The following is a 22,819-nucleotide window of genomic DNA, read 5'->3' on the forward strand; positions in this document are numbered from 1 at the left end:
GGACTACTGTGAAGACAAATTCTGCTTCTGTCTTTAGGAACTGGAGCCTCAGCAAACTAGAGGAGCACATATGCAAATTTCTGCACAATGTGTGTCTGCATGTGTGTGCCTGCACATGTTAATTCCCCACCAGGGGTCCCGGCAGGTGGGTGACTAAGCACAGGAAACCTGAGCTTCCTCAAAGATTTTAGAGTGTACATGGGGAAGAATTCTGCATCCAGTGTTTAATAACAGCAAGTTCCGTGTAAGAGACTATAAGATGGAAATAACACACAAGATGGGTTGAGTTTTGTGAGACATAGTGTTGGGGGGAGGGTATTGTGCAAGTTCTTTAACAAGGTTTTCCAGAAATAATAAAATATTAAGGTGCACACACACACACACACACACACACACACACACACACACACACACACTACTCTTTCTTGTGAGATGGGACCTGGCCCAGGGGGTAAAGTGCTTGGCACACAACATCTGGTCCTGAGTTTGAATCTCCAGTGCACACAAAAGCTGAGAACAGGCTTCAAGAGGTGACTTTGCAGTTAAAGGCACCTGTTTGCAAAGCCTGATGATCCAAATTAAATTCTCCAGTACCCATGCAAAGCCAAATGCACAAAATGGTGTATGCATTTGGAGTTTGTTTGCATTGGCCTGTTCTCTATCATATATATATATATATTTTAAGTTGAGCACATGGGCTGGAGAGATTTCTTAGTGGTTAAGGCATTTGCCAGCAGAGCCTAAGGACCCATGTTTGATTCCCCACTACCCACATAAGCCAGATGCACAAGGTGGCACATGCGTCTGGAGTTTGTTTGTAGTGGCTGAGGCTCTGGTGCACCCATTCTCTCTCTCTCTCTCTCTGTCTCTCAACCTGCCTCTTTCTCTCTGTCTCTCTCAAATAAATAAATATATATATTTTTTTAAAGCTGAGAACACTATCAGGCTGAGAGCAGTGTCAGGCACTCGTCATCCCAGTCCTGAGGAGGCCTGGAGACTTGAGGGTCGAGGGCTTGATGGGGATATTGTGTAGCCCAGTCAGTAAGCTCCAGGCTCAGTGAGAGACCTGGCCCAAAACAGTAATGTGAAGAGTGATTAAGAGTCCTCTGCACTCCACACACGTGTGACCCATGTGCATGTGCACTCTCACACATGTGTGTGCACCTACACACTTGCCACACATCTATTAGTATGTATATGTATGTGTATGTGTACATACATAGATATGCATCCACACACATGCACATCACACATCTACACATACAAAAAACAGTCTTTCTTACAGAAAAATGACCACCTGGAGTAATGTCAATCACTTGCTCTGATAGTAACACTAATTGAAGTTTTCCATGTATCTGTTACCTTTGTTAACCATTTCTTATTCTCTCTCTTTTTTTTTTTTTTTGTCAAGGTAGGGTCTCACTCTAGCCTAGGCTGACCTGGAATTCACTATGGAGTCTCAGGGTAGCTTTGAACTCACAGTGATTCTCTTTCCTCTGCCTCCCAGTGCTGGGATTAAAGGCATATGCCAACATACCCAGCTTTTTTAAAAAACGTTTTTTTTGGTTTTTCGATCATTTTTTAATGTTTATTTATTAATTTGAAAGTGACAGAGAGAAAGAGGCAGAGAGAGGGAGAGAGAGGAGAGTGGTTGCGCCAGGGCCTCCAGCCACTGCAAACGAACTCCAGATGCGTGCGCCCCCTTGTGCATCTGGCTAACGTGGGTGCTGGGGAATTGAGCCTCGAACTGGGGTCCTTAGGCTTCACAGGCAAGTGCTAAACCGCTAAGCCATCTCCCCAGCCCCTTTTTCGATCATTTTTTTATGCTTTTAAAAATATTTTATTTATTTATTTGAGAGAGAGTGAGGGGAAAAGGCAGGTACAGAGAGAGGGGGAGAGAATGGGCACACCAGGTACTCCAGACACTTCAAATGAACTCCAGATGCATGTGCCACCCTTGTGCATCTGGCTTATGTGGGTAATGAGGACTCGAACCTGGGACCTTAGGCTTCACAGGCATCGCTCCAGTCCCCCTTTCTTAATCTTATTCTTGTCTGTTGGAGAGTATTAAAAGCTGTTAGGGTGATGGGGATTTAGTTCAATGGTAGAGCTCTTGCATACCAAGAATAAGGCCTTAGATTTGATTCCCATCACTGTAGGGAAAATGTAGGGAATTACTATTTATACTTTATCCCAAAGACCTGGAACTTATACCAAAAGAGTCTACTGAGTTGTTAATTTTTAATGTTTTTTTTTTTTTTTTTTTTTTGAGAGAGAAAGAGAAGTGGCATGCCAAGGCCTTAGCCACTGCAGTCAAACTGCAGACGCTTGCGCCACTGTGCACATGGGTGACCTTGTACTTGCCTCTCCTTTACGCATGGGATCTGGAGAGAGATCAAACACGGGTTCTTAGGCTTTACAGGCAAGTGCCTCAACCATTAAGCCGTATCCCCAGCCCTTTAATTTAATTTAATTTTGTTTTTGTTTTTGTTTTTTGAGGTAAGGTCTCACTCTAGTCCAGGCTGACCTGGAATTCATTATGTCATCTCAGAGTGGCCTCGAACTATCAGCAATCCTCCTACCTCTGCCTCCCAAGTGCTGGGATTAAAGGAGTGTGCCACCATGCCAGGCTTAATTTTATTTTTTAAAATATATTGTTTATTTATTTGAGAGAGAGAATGAAAGAAGGAGAGCGAGAGAGAGAGAGAGAGGGAAAGGATGGGTGCACCAGGGCCTCTAGCAACTTCAAACAAACTCCAGAAGCGTGCACCTCCTTGTGCATCTGGCTTTACATGTGTACTGGAGCATTGAACCTGGGTCCTTTGGCTTTGCTGGCAAGCACCTTAACCACTAAGACATCTGTCCAGCCCTGAGTTGTTCTTAAGGGGACTAATAATATCTATCTGAAAGTTCTGATTTTATTATTATTATTAAAACAAGTTTGTCCAAATGCCTGAAATCTGGCATTAGCCCAGCAGTCCCAATAAGACCCTCTCCCCTGGCTGAACAAAAGTTCAGAGAACTTGTTTGCGGGAGAGCCTTCACCTTTCCCTCCATGATAGACTCCTATAATTTTACTAAACATTGTCTGATCTCTTCTTTACAATGTGTTTACCACACAAGTTTCTCTCCAAACTCAGTATTTCTATTTTCATGCTTCTTCAGAGACTGCCAAGTCAATGTGAACGGAAAGTGGGTGTACGGCTTTTGAATTCAATTGGTCATGCTTCCTAAATCTTGTGTCCCAGTGGCTGTCCTCCGGTTCCTTAAATACTGCTGAAACAACAGATGGCATGCTTTTGGATGAAAGCTCACACTTCCTAGTGATTTCTTGTTTAACTCTAAATTCTGAAGCTTAATTAATGTGAAATTATAGTCTTGGAAATGTAACATCAATGCTCACTAGATAGAAGAACAATATATATGCCTTAGCTTGAGAATCATAAATAATTGGAGAACGATGAAGATCCCCAAATAAAATTTGCTTCCAAAGAGTACGATGAGGTTTTTTTCCTTCCTTCCTTCCTTCCCTCCCTCCCTCCCTCCCTCCCTCCCTCCCTCCCTCCCTCCCTCCCTCCCTTCTTTCTTTCTTTCTTTCTTTCTTTCTTTCTTAGAAAAAGAGGCAGAGAGAGGTGAAAGAGAGAGAGAAAAAATGGGCATGCCACTGTAAAGGAACTCCAGAAGCATGTGCCTTCTTGTGCATCTGGCTTCCATGTGTACTGGGAAATCAAATCTGTGTCCTTAGGCTTCGCAGGCAGACGCCTTAACCACTAAACAATCTCTCCAGCCCAAGCATCATGAGTTTTTCCAAGGGATTTCCTCATAGGCTTGTGAGAACCTCAGAAGCATATCTGAAGGCCTAAATTAACCACATCGTTAGTGCTTGTGCTAAGAAAAGTAAGCAAGTGGAAGTCACGTTCTCTGTGGTCTCACTTTATCTGCTCTCTGGGCAGGAAGGAGGATGGTCAAGCTCAGAAGTAGAGAAGAATGGTGATTGCCAGGGCCTGAAGGTGGGCAGAGTGATGTCCGTCCAAGTGTACACAGTTACAAGATGTTCAAATGCTGAAGAGTCCACATATAACAGCTCAGTGACAATATTTAATAGCCCTGTATTGCACACTGGAAGTTTTCTCAGAATGTTTGGAATTGTTCTCACCCAAAAGAATAACTATGTGAGGTGATGGGTGCGTTAATTAACTTCATTTTGATAATCATTAGACATATATAGACCAAATCATTATGGTGAGTTTTTTATTTGTTACTTGTGTGTGTGTGTAATGTGGAGTGTGCACGTGTATGTGCCCTTGGAGAACCTTGTGTGCCCACTTGTAGTGGGATGCACTTGTCTGAGGTGGCCGGAGTGGCAAACTGGGTGTCTGTCACTCTTCTGCTGGTTCATGTTCGAGCTGGGGTCTCTAAAACTTTAAATATGTACAGTTTTATTTGGAAATGACTCTTCATACACTGATAAGAAAAACGAGGTAATTCAATAACATTTCGATCACACCTTCCAAGGTTCAGGGTCTAATGCGGAAGAGGTGGCGGAAAGAATGTAAGAGCCAAAGGAAGGGTAGGACTCCTTAGAACGTGCTCCCTCCAGATGTCAAATGGCCTCAATATCCATGACCTCACAGTGCCTGACACTACCTACACAAGAGCATCATAAGAGGAGGAAAAGACCATGACATCAAACTAAAACAGAGACTGATTGAGATGGGGAGGGGATATGATGGAGAATGGAATTTCAAAGGGGAAAAGGGGGGAAGGAGGGTATTACCATGGGATATTTTTGATAATCATGAAAAATGTTTTTAAAAATTGAAAAAAAATTAAATAAGATTATAAAAAAAAAAGAAAAACGAGGTAATTAACTTATGGTGGAGTCTGGAGGGTGAGCTCTAATACTGCATGACCTCCAAGATCAGACAAAATAGGACGTATTTGGGGGGGGGGGTGTGTAGAGTGGGATGCCCATAGATGACTGTTGTCCTATAGTTAAGAGAATCAGGACACCTACAGGTACTGAGGAAAGTACATGAACACTTGGAAAGAGGAGGCCCACCAATGAGTCATGGAGAGGGAATGCAAAGAGCCAAGTCTACAGACTTCTAGGTCATGGGCTGCCAGTCTTCATGGCCATATGAGTCAATTATTTTAAACAAAAATATTTATTTATTTGGGGGAGAGAGAGTGTGTGTGTATGGGTGCATCTGGGCTTCTTGCCTCTGCAAAGAAACATCAGATGCATGCACCTGGCTTTTCATGGACACAGGAGAATAGAACTCCAGGCTGGTAGGCTTTGCAAGAAAATGCCTTTAACTGCTGAGCCATCTCCCCAGCCCCCATGACTCAACTATTTAAATTTCTTCCACTGAAGTCACACATTCCTCCAAAGGAAAACCTTGAAAAACTCATTATGATAGATTAATCAGCCTCCCCCTCATGATAAGAAAATGCATACAACAAAGGGATTCATGTTATGGCTTTAAACCTTCTACCTAATTTCCAAGTCAGCAAGAGACTTGTTCATGTGAGCCAGGCACTCAGTCAACACATTGAATTATTGCAGATGTAGGTATCCAAGAAAAATCAAACCTTGTCAGATGAAGAGTCATCACATTCTGACCCAGCTTCTGAGCTGTTTTCAGTAATGTTCAATTAAACTGGCTGTCAGCTAGAGTTCATTAATCCTAACAAGCCCCGTGCACGTGGCCCAGCTTCTCTGGGCCACTTCTGCCGTGCCTCCATTCCTCAAATAGAGGTGTAAGTAATTCTTGAGGGTAGACAAGTGTTTCCCCCCCCACACCCCCCTCCACCTCCACAAGCACCAGCTGAGCCAATGGCAACCGAGTGGAAGAACAATTTGGAGGCAGGCAAGACAGCATGAAAAGAGTGACGGGGTCCAGTGTGGGAGTGTTCCTGCACACAGCCTCAGGAGGCTGCTGTACACTGTCTGATTTGAGTAACGTGAGTCTGCAGTGGGTCTGTCATTTTCTTTTCCGTTGATCTGCCACACGCCTACGAGCTCGCAGGGCCCCCAAGACTCGAACAGTCCTTTCTGCAAGATGCTGTCAGCATGTCCCTTCCCTCTGCAGATTGCATCCCATCTGCAGAAGGCTGGCTGTCCTGCCTGCTCCCAGGGCCAGCTGTGATCGCATCCTTGACTTTGCACAGCCAGTGGCAAACTGGGATTTGGCGGACAAGCAGCTGGCCCTGGGAGCCTGCAGTTTCCCAGCATTCCCCAGTGGGACTGAGCTCTAGCTGCCCATGGCATGGTGACCACTGGTTGCTTGCACGGCCTGCGCTGGCTGCCTTCTGTTCCCTATCCCACCTCTCCCCTCTGGAGCAGCACTTCCCACACAATCCCACACTTGAATCCTGGTCTCAGGGTCTGCTTTTGGGTTGGGAGTAGGGGACAAACGGGGGCAGTCCCCATGTCCAGTGCAGAGAAGACAGTAGAGTTCTTTAACTGGGCAACATGGGAGAGATACTGCGGCCCTCCCGAAACACAGCCCACCACTGGGACCTTGTAGGCCACATTGCTTGTTTATCTCGTGCCCTCTTGTTTACTTCCAGGTTCATTTTCTGACTTTGAACCATAGCTTCAAAATATAGTAGCCATGGCTGGACATGGTGGTACACACCTTTAATCCCAGCACTCGGCAGGCAGAGGTAGGTGGATTGACATGAGTTCAAGGCCACCCTGAGACTACATAGTGAATTCCAGGTCAGCCGGGGCTAGAATGAGACCCTACCAAAAATAAAAGAAAAAATTAGTAGCTATGTGACCTAGCTTGGACAGTCTCCTTTAATTTTTTGGTGTGCTTATTTCTTTATCTTTACCTACCATGTGGAGTTAACTTATTGCTATTTTTTGGTTATACTGAGTCTTTACACAGTGCTGTGGGGCCTTCTGGCGCTATGATGAAGAAACTAAGGGGAAAGTTTTGAGCCTCCTAATGCTCAAGATGAAGACTTTGGGAATGATAGCAGCACCTAGGAGGGAAAGCTGCCTTGAACAACATGAATGTAGGGCTCAGTAGTCAGACCCACAAAATCCAGCCTGTCGATTCTGGGCGTTCTTATGAATTGGTTTGATTATAGCAAACAGTGTGTTTTCTTATGGGAAGTGTGGTGGCTGGAATATGAAATGGTCTCCGTAGCCTCACACACTTGTGACTAAGCCACATACTCAATCCCTAGCTGGTGGAGCCTTTGGGAGGTAGAGCCTTGCTGGAGGAGGTGTGTCACTGGGGGCAGACCCTGAGGTTTATGAGTCCAGCCCTGCTGCTTGTTCACAAGCTAGCTCACTCTTGGCTGCAACCTCCCAACTGAGGTGACAAGGTATGATGCCCATCCTTGGCTCTGCCACGCTTCCTCTACCAGGATGAAACTTCCCTTTGGGGCTGTAAGCTGAAACAAAGCCCCTTCCTTCCATCAGCTGTTTTCGGTTGCATGTATTGCCCCAGTCATGAGAAGGTAACAGCTACCAAAGGCCAGAAAAGTTCTACTCCCTCCCAGGCTGTGTTTGTTTTCTGTTCTTTTAAGCACAAAGCTGCTTGCCGCTCCGTCTCCAGAAGAGCACTGGGAGATTTTCTGGTGAATCGTAATTACCCTCTAATGGCCTATAACAGTGAACTGACCTCTCATAAATTGTGCAAGTAGAGTAAATCACACAATGAAAGAATTTGGCTCAATGTACCTAGCTTCTTAACATTTATTCCAGTGAATAAGGGGAAAAGATCTTGCTCTAATCTGACTTCATGGCTGATTTGAAAACCTCAAGGCTTGAAATGGATATCATCTGTCTTTAAGTGACTCAGCACCTTCTCTATGGAATTTTACCAGTGTGCCTGCCACGATATGGTAAGTGGAGTCTGAAGATCAGTTGCATAAAATTCAAGGTTGCATTATTGCAGTTAGTGAAAAAAAAAATCAATGTTTTGGAAAAAAAATTTATATGATCTCAGAGGGCCCAAAGGGAAATAATATTTATTCTCTTCTTAACTGACTAAACGGGAGAGTCCTTAGGGTGTGGTCATTTCCTGATATCTCCAGGCTTCCTGTCTATGATAAGAACTTGAACCCACCTATATTGTTCACTTTTCCCATTGCTATGACAAAATACCTGACAAGGGCACTAAGGAAGGAAGGGTCTATCTGGCTCATGGCGTGAGAGGGCTGTGCATCATGGCAGAAGTCATGGAAGCAAGAATTGGAGAGGGCTGGTCACATCGCATCAGCAGTCAGGAAGCAGAGACATGAATACCGGTGCTCAGCTTGCTTTCTCCTTTTGATCTGAGTCTAAGACTCCAGCTTGTGTATTGGTTCCTGCTTCAGTCAATTTTTTTTTTTTTTTTGCATGGGGTGGGGGATGCCCTCTTGGACACACCCAGAGGTGTATTTCTATGACATTCCTAAGTTCAGTCAAGTTGACAGTGAAGATGAGCCGCCATGCTCTCTCCCTCTCTTGAAATGAGGATGTGTCACAACCTTCAAAGCTCAGGGAACATTGTGGATGAGGGAGGGCAGAAAGAATGTAGGAGGATGGGGAGGAGTGCTTTGGGACTCTGTCTTCTGGACATAAACTGGTCGTTGCATTTATGACCTCACAGCAGCCATCATTAACTGCACAAGGCTTGCACAATATTGGGCCCATCAGCATTCCATCTTGGATGATGGGGGCGGGAGGCCAAATTAGGATGAACTAGTTGTAAATAAAACGGCATAAGGAGGGAGGGGAGGGACGTTCAGTGGAATAGGCGACCCAAGAAGGCAATATGAAGGGACTGTGATCGAAATACATTATATACATGTATGAAAATTGTCAATAAAAGTGTTATTAAAAATGAGGATGAGGGGCTGGAGAGATGGCTTAACAGTTAAGCGCTTGACTGTGAAGCCTAAGGACCCGGGTTCGAGGCTCAATTCGCCAGGACCCACATTAGCCAGATGCACAAGGGGGCGCATGTGTCTGGAGTTCGTTTGCAGTGGCTAAAGGCGTGCCCATTCTCTCTCTCTCTCTCTCTATCTGCCTCTCTCTCTCTGTCTGTCATTCTCAAATAAATAAATAAAAATGAACAAAAAAAAATGAGGATGAGGCACAGACAGTGTGCCGGTGGGTAGGCAGGGCGGTCTGGAGTGAGTGGGGCCAGACCCCTGTTTCCAGGCTCCTCCCAGTTCCCTGGTCCAAGTCCCCTGAGCCAGTCTGTGTGCTGGAGAGCGCAGAGAGGAGTAAGGTCAGATCCTCCTGTTAGGTCCCATTGCGCCTTGCTTGGGAGAGGGGGGCCTGGTCCCTGTGTGAGCTGTGGAGTCAGGCATTTTGCTCAGGTATCCTGACTGGCCACGGGGTACCAACATCCCTGAGTCAGCTGAGGCAGAGGGTGCACAGGCCAAAGGACAAAAACTTGCTTCCTCCTCAATAAAATAAAGAGTCTTCCTAAAACGGGTAGACAACAACACAAAAAAGCCAACGGAAGTCAGAAAACAGAGGGCTCTCCACCAAGGATGCCTAGTCCTACAATGGAAGCCTCCAGTGAAGCCATAGAGAAATCAACAGAAATTCATTCCCAAAATGAAAACACAATAACCAAAGAGACCCTGATCAAAAAAAATCATCGAACTGGAAGCAAATGATCAAAGAACCAACAATTGTATCAATGACACTGAACAAAATGGTCTCCTAGAGCATTCAGCCTTTGACGGTGGGCTTAACTTCATTGAAGAAAACGTTTTGACCCTCCAAAGAGATATGAATAAATTGAAGGTAAGACAAGAAAGGGAATATCTCAACAACAAGTTGATTAAGCTTAATGAAGACTTGATCAAATGTAAGAATGAACTCCAGGAAGCATTAAGAAAATCAGAACTCGAATTGAAATCGTACCGGTAGTCACCTGTGCTGGACGGTTTTCAGATTTGGGCATCCTTAAGTTCACCCATGTTGCAATTACCTTCATATTCCTGGGACAAAACACCTGGCCAAAAGCAGCTTATGGAAGGAGAGGGATTGTTTTAGTTTACAGTCTCAAGGGGAAGTTTCATCATAGTGGGGAAACAAGACAGACCTGAACAGAAATCCTAGGTCCTATCTCCACGCCCACAGCAACAAAGTAGTTGAGAGAGCTAGCTAGTGAATACCCAGGAGGGTTGGACCACCAAACTTCAAGTTCCCCCCTCCCCGCCTCACCATAACACACCTCCTCCAGCAAGGCTCTGCCTCCCCAAAGCTCTACCGCTGGGGATTAAGTATGAGGCTGAATCACAAACATGGGACTCCATGGGAGATATTTTACATCCAAACCACCACGACTTGCATCTGACCTCTTCCAACCCTCCCACTGCCTCAAGCCTCCCCCCCCCCACACTTTTTTCCTGCTCACCCCTTAAATTTCATCTATTTCCCAGGACTTGGCTCTCGGTCCTTGTCTGTTATCATTTAGAAGCAATAATATTTTCTAAGCAGAAGTCACTCTTCTGCTCTAAGCCCTCCATCCATCCTCATATCCTGTCCTCCCCCTTCCCAAACACCTGCCTGATGTTCACACCCTCCCACCCTTCCCCGGCTTTCACCACATTAGTCTCTTCTTTTACCTCTCATCCCCAGCGATGCCTCTGCCTCAGAGCCTCGGAATAGACCTTTCTCAATGCCTGCATCACTTTTACTGCAGATGTCTCTTGGGCTTATTTCTTTTTTTTTTTTTTTTTTAAAGTTTTTTTTTTTTTTTAAATTTTTATTAACATTTTCCATGATTATAAAATATATCCCATGGTAATTCCCTCCCTCCCCACCCCCACACTTTCCCGTTTGAAATTCCATTCTCAATCATATTACCTCCCCATTACAATCATTGTAATTACATATATACAATATCAACCTATTAAGTATCCTCCTCCCTTCCTTTCTCCACCCTTTATGTCTCCTTTTCAGCTTACTGGCCTCTGCTACTAAGTATTTTCATTCTCACACAGAAGCCCAGTCATCTGTAGCTAGGATCCCCATATGAGGGAGAACATGTGGCGCTTGGCTTTCTGGGCCTGGGTTACCTGACTTAGTATAATACTTTCCAGGTCCATCCATTTTTCTGCAAATTTCATAACTTCATTTTTCTTTACCGCTGAGTAGAACTCCATTGTATAAATGTACCACATCTTCATTATCCACTCATCTGTTGAGGGACATCTAGGCTGGTTCCATTTCCCAGCTATTATAAATTGAGCAGCAATAAACATGGTTGAGCATGTACTTCTAAGGAAATGAGATGAATCCTTTGGATATATGCCTAGGAGTGCTATAGCTGGGTCATATGGTAGATCAATCTCTAGCTGCTTTAGGAACCTCCACACTGTTTTCCACAATGGCTGGACCAGATTGCATTCCCACCAGCAGTGCAGAAGGGTTCCTTTTTTTCCACATCCCCGCCAACATTTATGATCATTTGTTTTCATGATGGTGGCCAATCTGACAGGAGTGAGATGGAATCTCAATGTAGTTTTAATCTGCATTTCCCTGATGACTAGTGACGTAGAACATTTTTTTAGGTGCTTATATGCCATTCGTATTTCTTCCTTTGAGAACTCTCTATTTAGCTCCTTAGCCCATTTTTTGATTGGCCTGTTTGATTCCTTATTAGTTAACTTTTTGAGTTCTTTGTATATCCTAGATATTAATCCTTTATCAGATATATAGCTGGCGAAGATTTTTTCCCATTCTGTAGGTTGCCTCTTTGCTTTTTTCACTGTGTCCTTTGCGGTGCAAAATCTTTGTAATTTCATTAGGTCCCAGTGGTTAATCTGTGGTTTTATTGCCTGAGCAATTGGGGTTGTATTTAGAAAGTCTTTGCCAAGACCAATATGTTGGAGGGTTTCCCCTACTTTTTCCTCTAGCAGTTTCAAAGTTTCCGGTCTGATGTTAAGGTCTTTAATCCATTTGGACTTAATTCTTGTGCATGGCGAGAGAGAAGAATCTATTTTCATCCTTCTGCAGATATTTATCCAGTTTTCAAAACACCATTTGCTGAAGAGGCTGTCTCTTCTCCAATGAGTATTTTTGGCATTTTTATCGAATATCAGGTGGCTATAGCTACTTGGGCTTACATCTGGGTCCTCTATTCTGTTCCACTGATCTACATGTCTGTTTTTGTGCCAGTACCATGCTGTTTTTGTTACTATGGCTCTGTAGTATAGGTTAAAATCAGGTATGGTGATACCACCAGCCTCTTTTTTGTTGCTCAGTATTATTTTAGATATTCGAGGTTTTTTATGATTCCAAATGAATTTTTGGATTGTTTTTTCTATTTCCATGAAGAAAGCCTTTGGAATTTTGATAGGGATTGCATTAAATGTGTAGATTGCTTTAGGTAAGATTGCCATTTTCACGATATTGATTCTTCCAAGCCAGGAACAAGGGATGTTTCTCCACTTTCTAGTGTCTTCTGCAATTTCTCGCTTGAGTGTCTTAAAGTTCTCATTGTATAGATTCTTTACTTCCTTAGTTAGGTTTATTCCAAGGTATTTTATTTTTTTTGATGCAATTGTGAATGGGAGTGATTCTCTGATTTCATCCTCTGTGTGTTTGTTGTTAGCATATATGAAGGCTACTGATTTCTGTGTATTTATTTTGTATCCTGCTACATTGCTGTAGGTTTTGATTAGCTCTAACAGCTTGCTAGTAGAGTCTTTAGGGTCCTTTATGTATAGAATCATGTCATCTGCAAATAATGATAACTTGATTTCTTCCTTTCCAATTTGTATCCCTTTTATGTGTGTCTCTTGCCTTATTGCTATGGCTAAGACATTCCAAAACTATATTAAATAGAAGTGGAGACAGTGGACACCCTTGTCTTGTTCCTGATTTTAGTGGAAAAGCTTCCAGTTTTTCCCCATTTAGTAATATGTTGGCTGTAGGCTTGTCATAAATAGCCTTTATTATATTGAGATATGTTCCTTCTATTCCCAGTCTCTGTAGGACTTTTATCATGAAGGGATGTTGGATTTTGTCAAATGCTTTCTCTGCATCTAATGAGATGATCATGTGATTTTTGTCCTTCAACCCATTTATGTAATGTATTACATTTATAGATTTGCGTATGTTGAACCATCCCTGCATCTCTGGGATAAAGCCTACTTGGTCAGGGTGAATGATCTTTTTGATATACTCTTGTATTCTGTTTGCCAATATTTTGTTGAGAATTTTTGCATCTATGTTCATGAGGGAGATTGGTCTGTAATTTTCTTTTTTTGTTCTATCTTTGCCTGGTTTTGGTATCAGGGTGATGCTGGCCTCATAGAAGGAGTTTGGTAGGATTCCTTCTTTTTCTATTTCCTGGAAAAGCTTAAGAAGCAATGGTGTTAGCTCTTCCTTAAAAGTCTGGTAAAATTCAGCAGTGAATCCATCCGGGCCTGGGCTTTTTTTAGTTGGGAGATTATTGATAACTGCTCGGATCTCCATGTTTGTTATAGGTCTATTTAAGTGATTAATCTCATTTTGATTTAATTTAGGTAGGTCATATAGATCAAGGAAATCATCCATTTCTTTCAGATTTTCATACTTTGTGGAGTATATGCTTTTATAGTATGTCCCTATAATTTTTTGAATTTCTCTGGAATCTGTTGTGATGTTACCTTGTTCATCTCTGATTTTATTAATTTGTGTCTCTTCTCTCTTTCTTTTGGTCAGATTTGCTAAGGGTTTATCAATCTTGTTTATCCTTTCAAAGAACCAACTCTTTGTTTCATTAATTCTTTGGATTGTTCTTTTTGTTTCTATTTCATTAATTTCTGCCCTAATCTTTATTATTTCTTCCCGTCTACTACTTTTTGGTTTGCCTTGTTCTTCTTTTTCCAAGGCTTTAAGGCGAAGCATTAGGTCGTTTACTTGCGACCTTTCTAATTTCTTAATATAGGCACTTAAGGCTATAAATTTACCTCTTAGAACTGCCTTCATTGTGTCCCAGAGATTTTGGTATGTTGTGTTCTCATTATCATTTGACTCTATAAATTTTTTGATTTCCTTTTTGATTTCTTCATTGACCCACTCATCATTTAGTAGTGTATTGTTTAGTTTCCATGATTTTGTGTATGCTCTATAGCCTTTCTTGCTACTGATTTGTAGTTTAATTCCATTGTGGTCAGATAGAATGCAAGGAATTATTTCAATTTTCCTGAATTTGTTAAGATTTGCTTTGTGTCCTAATATATGGTCTATTTTAGAGAATGTTCCATGTGCTGCTGAAAAGAATGTATATTCTGCAGCCTTTGGATGAAATGTCCTGTATATATCTGTTAGGTCCATATTTTCTATGACCTCATTTAGTCCAGATGCCTCTCTGTTTATTCTTTCCCTGGATGACCTGTCAATTGATGAGAGTGGGGTGTTAAAGTCACCCACCACCACCGTGTTTGGTGTTATCTGTGACCTTAGTTCTAATAGTGTTTGTTTGACGAATTTGGGAGCCCCCATGTTAGGTGCATATATGTTTAGGATTGTAATGTCCTCCTGTTGGAGTGTGACTTGGGCTTATTTCTTATGTCTCTTTCTGACTTTTCCCAGAGCCCCTTTGCATTATATTCAGATGTTGAGGTACAACAGTGATCTAGGATGTGAAGAAATTGCAATCCTCATACATTGCTGGTGGGAATATTAAGCAATGCAGCCACTTAGGAAAACAGGCAGTTCCTGAAAAGTTAAAGCATCGAGTTCCCTATGACCCAGCAGCCCAGAAATTTCCCTCATAGGTATGTGTCCACGTAAAGTCCTACCCCAAAATTGTGGACAAGTGTTTACAGCAGCATTATTTATAATCAACAAGAACAAGCAAATGTCCATCAACTGATGAGTGTACAATGAGAGCTGGTTTAACCACATAGCAGAAAATTATTTGACCATAAAAGGAATAAGGTACTAATACATGGCACGATATAAATAAGCCTGGAAAACGTTGTACTGAGTGGAAGAAGCCAGTTACAAGGATTATATATGATTCCTTTTATGTGAATGGTCCAGGATAGCATATCTATAGAGGCAGAGGAAAAATGAACAGTCACTAAGGGGATGGGGCATAGAGATGTGATAGTCAGAGGGCAGAGGATTTCCTTTTGAGCTGATGGGAGTGTTCAAAAGTTTGTGATAGCTGCATGTATCTGCAGATAAACTAAGACTATTACATTGTACATTTGTTTTGTTTTAATAGCTATTTATTTGAGAGAGTGCAAGAGAGAGGAGAGAGAGCAATAGAAAGTAGGGGGGGCACCTTGGTCACCAGGGCCTCTTGCCACTGCAAATGAACTCCAGATGTATCCATCATTCATGCATCTGGTTTAACATGGATACTGGGGAACTGAACTCCAGGCTAGCAAGCTTTGCAAGCAAGTGCCCTTAACTCCTGATGCATTTTCCCAGCCTGAATTATACATTCAAATAGATAAGTTGCATATGAATCATAGCTTAATGAGGCTGTTGAAATCAGAATAGATATACTATATATGTATACATATGCATGATTAGATAGATTAGTATTTTATTTATTTATTTTTTATCTGAGAGAGAGAGAATGGGAGAGAGAGAGAGAGAGAGAGAGAGAGAGAGAGACAGAGAGAGAGAATGGACATGATGCCAGGGCCTAAAGCTACCGCAAACAAACTCCAGACATAGATGCCACCTTGAGCATCTGGCTTGCATGGGATCTGGAGAATCAAACCTGAGCCCTCTGGCTTCACAGGCAAGCAACTTAACCACTAAGCCATCTCTCCAGCTCTAGATTGCTATTTCAAAAATGACCCTACTCTTCACAATGCCTGGCCAGCTATTAAGTCTTTGACATACAGACAGTTCCTGACTTATGGTGGTTCAGCTTAGCAATTTTTTAAAATTTTTTATTAGCATTTTCCATGATTATAAAAAAAATCCCATGGTAATTCCCTCCCCCCCACACTTTCCCCTTTGAAATTCCATTCTCCATCATATTACCTCCCCATCACAATCATTGTACTTACATATATACAATATCAACCTATTAAGTACCCTCCTCCCTTCCTTTCTCTTCCCAGCTTAGCAATTTTTAAATTGCTTATTTATTTGGTTCTCTGTTTGTGTGGGTGGGTGTGGGTGCACATGCTCCAGCACACACGTGGAGATCAGAAAAGAAATTCAAGGTCTATGTGCTCCGCCTTCTTTGAGACAAGGTGTCTTGCTGCTGCAAACACAGTGCCAGATGGCAAACAAACGTCAGCCTAGCTGACCTGGGAGCTCAGGGTTCTCCTGGCTCTGCTTCCTATTGCTGAAGTCGTATTGGGGTCATGGATGCACGCGCCATTTTGCATCTGGCTTTACATATGCATTGAGGAATTGAACCCAGGCTGGCAGGCTTTGCAAGCAAGAACCGGTAACTGTTGAGCCATCTCCCTAGTCCCAACTTGGCATTTCTTGACTTCATGATATGCAAAAGTAATTACACCTTTGATAGAAACTGTACTTAAGTTTTTGAATTGGGTGGGCTGGGGGATGGCTCAGTTATTAAAGGCACTAGCTTGTAAAGCCTGATGATGCTCGCTCAATCTTCCCCAGCACCCATGTAAAGCTGGGCTCGAAGCGGTACATGCATCTGTGAGCCCAGTGCACCCACGAGAATGGGAGGCAGATTGGTGTTTGTTCACAGCAGCAAGACACCCTGTCTCAATGAAGGTGAAAGAACACACATATAGATACCTTAGGATATTCACGAGTGCACCATAACGCACATATGCATGTACACACCTATATACACTTTTTTTTTTTTTTTTTTTTTTTTTAGTTTTTCAAGGTAGGGTTTCACTGTAGTCCAGGCTGACCTGGAATTCACTATGTAGTCTCAGGGTGGCCTCTCAAACTCATGGAGATCCTCCTACCTCTGCCTCCCAAGGGCTGGAATTAAAGGTGTGTGCCACCACTCCCAGCCACATACAATTTTTAAAAAATATTTTACTTATTTATTAGGGGGGGGGGATGGAGGGAGGGAGGGAGAGGGTAGGCATGCCAGGGCTTCTAGCCACTGCAAATGAACTTTGGACACCTGCACCACCTCATGCATTTGGCTTATGTGGGTACTGGGGAATCGAACCTGGATCCTTAGGCTTCACAGACAAGTGCCTTAACCACTACACCATCTCTCCAGCCTACATAATTTTTTTCTTATCTTTCTTATTTTCTTTTTATTTACTTATTAGAGAGAGAAGGATGGGGGAGAGAATGGGCGTGCTGCAAATGAACTCCAGATGTATGCACCATCATGTGTATCTGGCTTACGTGGGATCTGGAGAATAGAACCTGGATCCTTAGGCTCCATAGGCAAGCACCTTAACTGCTAAGCCATCCCTCCAGCCCCCACACAATTTTTTAACTTGGTGTTTTTCTGAGCTATCAGTATGTAATACAATACTCTCTTATCACGCTAGTCTGTGCAGTGAGTCACAGACCACAAATTAGGTCATTAAAGTCAGCAGAGAGATTAATCAGATATGTGGCTTAGTGAGATCCCGGTCAGCATGAAGAATGAGATGGTAGGAATTGGGTAGGATGAATGAAGGAGAAGATTGGTTTCTGGACGATCCACTGGGACGCAACCTCAGTGGCTTGAGGATTTGAAGATTAGCTGGGTTGATTTGTAGTCTAGCTGGGTTGAGTTCTGGAGATATCTCTGAAGTAGTCCAAGTGGCTCTTCTCAGGCTAATGAGAACTGACTTTATCTCACAGGCTTGAGCTATGAATGCATTAGATCCTTGAGCTCTGCACTGTCCATGGTAGACCAGCTTGTCCCTTGCTGTAATTCACAGCCTGTTTGATGAGGCTGTCATGGGCTTCAAAAACCCATCCAAATACATATGGCAGACATCCTTCCACTTAGGTTGCAGATGTCTGTAATACATCAGAAAAGCACTGGCTATTGGCCTATTGTGTCTCTGGTCCAGAAATCCAGGGGTGCTCAATGGGGAAAACCGGGGTCACTTTAGGCAACCATCTGCATTTATCAAATCCAAGAACTTCTGGGTTTTTTTGTGGGGGTGCCTTTGTGCTCTAGGCCAGATAAAACAAAGCCCAATTCCTTGGGTGCTGGTCTGAATTTGATCCGGTTTTGAAAACTGGTTGGGACATCTGTGAAAATACAGGGTATCAGATAGAGTGCCTTGAGATATCTCAAAATATTAGGTCAAGAGAAAGTCAATGCATTGCGTGAAAGGCAGTGTTGCCAAGCCATCCCATGGGACAGACATGATCATGGATCCTGGCTTCTCACTTCCATCCATCAGTCCCTCCTGCCACGCTGGATTTCTTATAGGAACATTACAGAATGGGCAGGGTTTACGTGTGGGGGGCACTTTTTTTGTTCATTTTAAAAATTTATTTATTTGAGAGCGATAGACAGAAAGAGAGAGAGAGAGAAAGAGGGAGAGGATGGGCACACCAGGGCTTCCAGCCACTGCAAATGAACTCCAGATGCGTGTGTGGGGCACCTTTTAAAGTAGTTTTGGGTGAGCTGGCAATTGGCAAGAAACTTTGCCACCTAGAAATCCCCTCTGCCACTTTCAACACTGACTCTGGAATGAGATAAGTACACTTGTATTATGAAGTGTAGATTAAAAATGGTAACTATATGAGAATATAAAGACTTTGATCTTAATCACTAAGGCAAATGTGATTATAATTTGAGACCTGCTAATGTTGACTCTTACGTTGCTATTCCAATGTCTTTTCAGTCTCCCTTGTGCAAGGCTACACAATGAAGAGAAGGGACTCATTTTTTAGAGAGAGAGAGAGAGAGAGGGAATGTGTGTGTGTGTGTTTAGGTCAGAGGGCAACCACAGAATGTTTGTTTTTCTTTTCACCTTTTAACAAAATATTTTATTTTTATTTATTTATTTGAAAGGGAGAGAGGCAGAGAGAGAAAGAGAGAAAGGGGAGAGGGATAGAATGGGCACACCAGGGACTCCAGCCTCTGCAAATGAACTCCAGACGCATGCGCCCCCTTGTGCATCTGGCTTATGTGGGTCCTGAGGAACTGAACCTGGATCCTTTGGCTTTTCAGGAGAGCACTTTTTCTGCTAAGCCATCTCTCCAGTCCCTCTAACCTTTCCTTGGAGACAAGGTCTCTTGCTGTGTGTGTGCCGATCTATCACTTTCCCTGGATTCCAACTGGTGTGGATTCCCAGTGCGCCACTTTGCCTCCAGCTTGATGTGGCTACTAGGGAATTGAACTTGTAAACAAGTGCCTTTAACTGCGGAGCTTCTCCCCAGGGCCCAGCATTTTGAAGCCACCTGTCCTGGCGCTGCTCTTCCAGCCCTATGAGCCAGAACATGAAGCCAGTCTCCTGGTCCAGGACACACAATATCTTTACTATTTACATCCCATTGGGAAAGAAACTGAGGTTAAGGACATGGCCCAAATTGTAATTGGTCGATCGTCTCCTTGAGTCTTGAAGATTTCAGAGAGATCACCATTCCCTGGCAAACAGCTTCTATATTGAATCTGTCAGCATGTATTACAAGAAAACACACACACACACACACGCACACACACACGAGCTCAACTCTGCATTCTGCTCCCAGTTCTACTTCTTTAAATTTGAATTTTTTTTTTTTTTTTTTTTTTTTTGTGGTAGGGTCTCACTCTGGCCCAGGCTGACCTGGAACTCACTATGGAGTCTCAGGGTGCCCTCGAACTCATGGCGATCCTCCTACCTCTGCCTCACGAGTGCTGGGATTAAAGGCGTGCACCACAACGCCTGGCTTAAATTTGAATTTTGATTCAAGTAGGATGGCAACAAAATAGCAAGGTTGTTTTTTTTTTTAAGTATATATATTTTTTGAGTTAGGGTCTCCGTCTAGTCCAGGCTGACCTGGAATGGAACTCACTATGTAGTCTCAGGCTAGCCTCGAACTCTCAGAGCTCCTCCTGCCTTTGCCTCCCAAGTGCTGGGATTCAAGGCTTGTGCCACCACGCCCCGCTAAAACAGCAAGTTTGGCAAAGCAGACTTTTGGCTCTTCCTGGTTCCTTTGTCCTTCTTGCTGCTCTTCCATGTGCTTGGGACCGTATTCCTGATTTTCATACCTAGCTTAATCCTTGGGGTTCATGTGGGAGTTAAGCTTCTCTTGACCCAAGTTTAAGTGAGGTGTTTCCCGCTCAGCGGTTGCCTCTCGTTTTCGCTTCCCACGCGTGATCTCTGTAACCAGAGCTAAGGAGCTCCACTCATTTGGTTTTGTAACCTTGCTACCTAATCGTAATGCATAGCAGGTACTAAAATACTGATGGAATCAATGGCTAGATAAATGAATGCTGACAGCTAGTAGATCAAAGAGTAACTATTTGGGGTCCGGGCGGGGGGGAGGCTTCTGATTGTGGGTAGAGAAGCCCCTGGCTCGCGCTGGTGCAGGGTGCGGTGACTTAGGTCTACAATCCCCAGCACTTGGGCGGGAGAGGGTAAGCTAAGAGGAACGCCGCGAGTTCAAGGCCAGCTTGGGACTACAGAGTGAGTTCCAGGTCAGTTTGGGTTCGAGTGCGATCTTGTCTTCAGCCTTCTCCCTGACCCCCAAAGGGGAAGACATTCTTGCCACTTTAAACCCCTGAGTCACTTTGCTAGACCCTGGCTCTCCTGCGAGTCCCTAGAACATACATTAAAGCCCCAGGCGATCTTGGGGGTCCAATGATGGGAGCCTAGCAGCAGCTCTGAGTGCGCCCAGTGGTCTGTGGGATGTGGAGGAGAGGAGCGCCAAGTGCGCCCCAAGTTCTCCGCCCTCCATTCCTTCTCACCGTCCGCAGCCGAGTGGGGCGGTCCACGGAGGACAGAAGCCAGCGGGTCAGCGCCAGACTTCGCGCATCTGTCACCTCTCCAAAGCTGCGCCCCTTCCCAGAGGATGTGGGCGCAGGGCCCGGGGGCGGAGAGGGGTCGGCCGGGGGCGGGGAGAAAGGCGTTTATAAGTGGAGGCGAGGGGCGTGGGAGCTGTTCTCGGGACCCGGGGAGCCCAGGAGGCCGCCCGCGCGCGCCCGGGTGCGTCCGTCGGTCCCCTCCAGGCTCGCGATCCGGGACGCACGGAGCTGCGCTGGGGACGCTGGGGGCCGTGCGCTCCGCCCGCGCTCCGCAAGTCGCTCGTGGCCCGGGAAGCACAGGCAGGGCCCGGGTTGCGAGGACAACGTGTCCCCGAGGTAAGTCACCGAGTCCGCCCGGGACAGCAAAACACAGAAACCGAGTGCTCAGCAGAGAGATGCAGGCGAGGATGGGGAACTGTGGTGGAGGGAAAGAAGTGAATTCTTATTTGGTCGTTTTTCTTTTCTTTCTTTCTTTTTTGGGGAGGTTGGGGGGAGAGGGTGAGGTAGGGTTTTTCTCCAGCCCAGGCTGACCTGGAACTCACTATGTAGTCTGAGGGTGGCCTCGAACTCACAGCAATGCCTCCTACCTCAGTCTCCCAAGTGCTGGGATTAAAGGCGGGTGCCACTACACCCTGTTGAAAGAAGTGAATGTTAAAGGTTGAGAGTTTTCTCCTTTTGGGCTTTCACCACTTCCAGGCTGCTCTCCGGTGGGGTCCTTTAGGGCCCACTCCCCCTCGCCCCCATCCATCCCTTGCTTCTGAATGTCGGAGGAGGAAGCCACATTGGTTGCGGTCATTCACTGCTTTGCGCTGGGAGTTCCCCAGCACACGCTTTGGACAGCCTCACCCAATACTATGTTCCCACTCCCAGGCCTGGCCTGGGCTCCTGGCAGACACACGGGCCTGCTCCAGGATCAGGTCAGTGAGGTTAACTGATGACCCATCAGGATGAACCACTGTCAAGGCTGCAAAGTACTCAGCTTGTACATGTAACCCCAGCACCTCACACAGGTCTCTTAAACGCAAGGTTGGGGTTTCATTGTTGGCTGAGGGGGTGGGGGAGGAAAAGAGGGGAGGAGGGAAAGATGCATTTTTGTCCCCCAAATCACTTCCCACTGAGTGGAGCTCCCTACTTGGCTTAGAGTCACTCTTGCTTCTGCTGAGGAAGGAGGCTGCCGCCAACGAGGGTAATGTCTTGGAACTAGCAAGTGGCTTTCTTTGCTTCTGTGTCCTCTTGTGATAAGGACTTCTTGTTGCCAGCGTGGGGATATTTCAAAGAAACCTCTGCAAGTGTCCTGGGGTTTGACAGGGGAGATGGTGTCGAAGAATAGCTTAGCTGGCCAAAAACATAAGACCTGAGAGAACACGAATATTAGAAAACTTTTGTTAAGAATGTCTTTTGCTGCAGACAGCAGCAGTCCTATTGGCTCTTTATTTTCAGAGGGACCTATTGGATGAATACTGTCGAGTTTGATTTTTATCTGCATTTATTGTATAACTGAAACTGTCTGCATGCCGTAAGCTGTTGTTTCTTCACTCTCTTGGGATAGCTTGTTTTCCTGTGTGAATTCCTTTGAGGAAGAATCTATTCCTTTTGGGTAAGAATTTAGTCCTTTTTGGTTAGGGTCAACCTCCACGCTTGGTGGTGGTGGTGGCTGGGGGGTGGCTGTGATGGGTGATTGTCACCAGGAGCTCTCTCTTAAGTGTAATGGGACGTCGTGGGTACTTTGCTCATCTGGAGATATTCCATGACCACAGAATCTCTGTCTAACCCCTGAAGATCTCTGGGACTCTCTTCAGTCTTAAGCATATGCAGCAAGAAAATGTATCACTCACTTAAGCTGGGTGTGGTGGCGCACGCCTTTAATCCCAGCTCTCGGGAGGCAGAGGTAGGAGGATCACTGTGAGTTTGAGGCCATCCTGAGACTACACAGTGAATTCCAGGTCAGCCTGGGCTAGAGTGAGACCCTACCTCAGGAAAAA

The 22,819-nt window shown here is 44.5% G+C and overlaps 1 protein-coding gene across 1 annotated transcript in view; it reads left to right on the forward strand.

Moving 5' to 3' along the window:
- Window positions 1-21,126: 21,126 nt before the first annotated feature.
- Col6a6 (collagen type VI alpha 6 chain) overlaps window positions 21,127-22,819 on the forward strand; it is a 168,539-nt gene continuing 166,846 nt past the window's right edge. The window contains exon 1 of the mRNA XM_045136583.1: window positions 21,127-21,173. The gene's annotated coding sequence lies outside the window, so the exon portion shown is untranslated. The remainder of the gene's footprint in view (window positions 21,174-22,819) is intronic.

The sequence above is a fragment of the Jaculus jaculus genome, chromosome 17 (genome assembly GCF_020740685.1).
Source record: "Jaculus jaculus isolate mJacJac1 chromosome 17, mJacJac1.mat.Y.cur, whole genome shotgun sequence".
Taxonomy (NCBI): Eukaryota; Metazoa; Chordata; class Mammalia; order Rodentia; family Dipodidae; genus Jaculus; species Jaculus jaculus.